The 3,858-nt window shown below is 36.9% G+C and overlaps 1 pseudogene; it reads right to left on the reverse strand.

The window, feature by feature from the left end:
* Positions 1-174: 174 nt before the first annotated feature.
* On the reverse strand, positions 175-2,323 carry LOC137708991 (protein CHUP1, chloroplastic-like; annotated as a pseudogene).
* Positions 2,324-3,858: the final 1,535 nt, after the last annotated feature.

Below are 3,858 nucleotides of genomic sequence, written 5' to 3' on the forward strand. Positions count from 1 at the left end.
TATTGAGGGAGATGGGAATGGATCGTTTTAATCTAGTTGTATTGCAAATTTTTGCACAATTAGCTCCTAACTAGCTTCAACTGTCAAAATATGGTAAAAAACGACATTGTTTTGCTAATTTCTTAACTATACGATTCGCGCGTGCGCGGGTGTGTGTGTAAACCGGCTGATCAACTAAGATGCTGATGCCGATTTTCTGTGTACCTTGGGCGTGACGCCACGAGAGTTTACCAAAGCTTCTGCATACTGCACCAACTCAACTTTCTCCACAAAACCTTCCCTGCTGAAGGTCTTATACCCGGACGGGTATCCCACGTTGCTGCGCCTTTGAATGCTGCGTACATCCTCGGTATCCTGTCCTTTAGGACTCTTCCATCTGGGAAGGTCTAAAGAAGCTCTCAATGAACTATGAGAAGAAGTGGCAAATATGTTACTTTGACCCTCTTGAACAGTATAAGCTGCTGGTGGTTAACTAGAACTGAAAAACGGAGTTGGAGACTCATTATCTTCTGCATATCTAGTTTTATCTGTTGACGCAGCCTGGTTGTGAGAATGTGTCTTTTCCCCATACGAGTCTCCTAAGCTTGCTGAAAAATTTGGTTTTACTCGACGTGTTTGTTTTTGTAGCAGATGAATTGTCGACAGAAAAGTCATCAAACTTGGGGGAATCTGTGAACAAGGAAGCTTGGGATGATGACCATTGATCAGAGTCAAAATCAATGTTCTTATCCCCGAATCCTTATGTGTTTGCATATTCAACTATTAGATGCTTGGTTTTCTCCTTTGATGTCAGGCTTAATGATTTACTCAAGTCCCTTGCCACTGTTCTACCAGTTGGAGGCTGATAATTCCGCAGCTCGTAGCGTAAGCAATCATTTATCCACCGGAGGTAAACTAATTCTTCAACATCAGAACATCGATCAACTTGGAGTTGCTGAATTTCCTTTGTCAAATCATCATTTTCTTGTCTTAAATGCCTACTCATTTCCTTCATTGTGTCTGCCTGCAACAGAGTGTACAACGTAAATTCCAAGGAATTATGATCAAGGGAAGACATGATAACAACTGAAAACTATGATGAGCTAGTTACCTTCGGATCTTCCAAGATAGAATTTGCAAGGATTTGTGTGGACTCCAAGCTCTGTGCTAATTCAGAGTTATAGAGTTGCAATTTTAGATTAGACTTTCTCAACTCTTCAGCTTCACCTTCCAAATCTTTCATCATTCTCAGCTTCATTGAATATCTGAATTACTATTAGCAGTTTCGGTATCGTGAAACTTCTCAACTCTTTTCTTCAGAGTTAATAACTATTCTTTGTTCTGTTTTGCTTCGAATCTAAGTTTTTTTTTTTTTTTCAGTATCTTAATTTTTGCCCGATTAGCCTCAAGCTTAGCCACCACTTTTGCATGATAAACCACTTGTGACTCCAGTCTTCGGTTATTTGCCTCTAAGGACTTAATCTTAAGACAGAAAAGCTTAATCTCCATACTATTGATCTTCAATTGGTTTTGGAGCTCCATAACAGCAGTTTCCTACTCTTTAAGGCCATAGTACTCGAGCAACTGGACCTCAAGACTCCGCTTCCTCTCTCGAAAAGACCTAACCGTATTTCTGAGGTGTCTGATTTCTTGCTCATTCATCCACATCTGATCTATACGCTTTGGGAGTGTCTACATCTAACCTAGGAGTTTCGACATTCTTCCTTGGAGGAAACCCAGGATTTACAGCACCAAGTCAAATTCCTCCACAAGCTCATTGAACAATGGTAAGAGTAACCCATCTTTCTCTCCACCGTGTTCGCTGCACGGAGAAACACTGGATGCGCAATTACCATTACAGACCTTCGGCGTGCACATCTCTTCCTGCTAAGAAAATACAGAAACATTCTTCGTTGACTGAAGTAAAATTTAACAAGAACGAAGCTACTCGTTTGATTCGTTATAATTATTGGAACACCTCATACTAAACATACATATTTTTCGGAATTGCATGAACTGTGTGATTTCCTTGTGGCATGAAGGTCATCTTTCCGCCGGGGCCTCGCTCCCAAATCAGCTTCACTTTCTTTATCTGCATGCATGAATGATCAAAACGATGACTTAATCGACAATCAAGTACAAAAACGAAAAATGAAGAACATAAAACACAAATGAAGGAGATCAATCTAAGGTGAGAAGACAAACCCGAAGAGCACAGAGAGTGCGGTGAAGGTAGGGAGGGCTTGGCGTTTTTGGTTTTGAGACGAGAAAAGAGAAATCCAGCAAAAGCCACCCCAACTTTCAACAGAAGGGGCTTAATGTCCCTGTTCTTTCCCCCCACCATCATTAAAAACCCCTAATTGCAAATCATTGACCCACATAATTTAGAAACATGATCATGGGTCCTCTTCTTCATCATCTTCCATCTACATCACCATTCCATGTCAGATTAACACACACAAATGAAATTCATAAAAATCAAAACCCCCATTAAACCTTGCCCAAAAGAATAAACATGAACTGTATCATACATAACTCAAAAATTAAAAATAAATAAATGAAATTTTTATGCCCAGAAAAAGAAAAAAAAAATCACATAACACATGACAGGTGAAGCCAAAAAGGATCAAAGGAAATGAAAAATAAGAAAAACCCATCTCGTTTTAAAAGTCTGATTTTGATTAAAATTTACAGATTAAGAAAAGGATCACAGAAAATTAAAAAAAAAATGCAAAACCCAGTTCAATTTATAAGCTTTACACACCCAGGTCGAAAAAAAAAATTAAACATAATTTAGCAAAAATAATGAAGACCCCTTTGGATTTATGCAGTTTAAAAGTTTATGCCAATAAACAGAAGAAACACACAACCCGTTAAAAATTAAGCCAAAAAGGATTAAAAATAAGCAAAACCCAGCTCAAATTTGAAAGCTTAATGCATACCCAGAAGGAGAAAATTTCACATAGCTCAGATTGGCAAATTTAAACATCATTTAGCAAAAATAAGCAAGACTCTTTTGAATTTTTGATGATTCAAAAACGAAATGAGAAACTTACTAGTATTTAATGGTGCGTTTTCTTGGAGGCACTAAATCAGCAAGGATCAAAAGGACAGTAAAAACGTTTTGATTTGGCATTTGATTTAAGTTTCAGTTGAGGGTTTGTTTGTTTGTAATTGTATATCTCTCTCTCTCTCTCTCTCTCTCCTATCTCTCCTAGGATGATGAAACAGTTGGTAATATAGAACAAAATCTTTTTAATACAAATGTTCCTCTAATGTGTCTTATGTCATGTTGGATGTGATTGGCAAGAGAAAGGTTAGAGAGAGAAAGAGTAGAGAGGGAGTAGGGGGAATGAGATTCTGAACACTTTCAAAACAAAAGCAAAGGTGAACAGGTTTGAACACTTTCAATGGACAAGGAGAAGGGGAAGATAATTAGATTAACCAATAATTAAGGAAGGTTTGGGACATAGAAAGTAAGGCCATCTCCAACCGAGGGTTAGCCAGAGGATTCTTTTTAGTCATCTGGTCTTCCAAGATATTAATATTTTAATGAACAGTACAAGAACATATTTGTTTCCATCTCTAATCAAGGGCCAAAAGGCCATAGGGCTTATTTTAGTTCTGTCACAAAAAACCGTCTTCAACTGAGGGCTAAAGGGTCATAGGGCCAAACATAATTTATTATTTAAATTTAAAAACTCTAATAACTTAAATTTAAAAAGTACAATAACTTAAATTTAAAAAACTACAACTTAAATTTATATTGTATAATTTTTATGTTGGTTAATGTTATTTAATGTTGTTTCATATTGTTTAATATTGTTTCATGTTACTTAATTTAATTTAATGTTGTATAATGGCTTAGGAAGCTATAGA

Source organism: Pyrus communis, chromosome 17 (assembly GCF_041283825.1).
Source record: "Pyrus communis isolate YQ-2024b chromosome 17, ASM4128382v1, whole genome shotgun sequence".
Classification (NCBI taxonomy): domain Eukaryota; kingdom Viridiplantae; phylum Streptophyta; class Magnoliopsida; order Rosales; family Rosaceae; genus Pyrus; species Pyrus communis.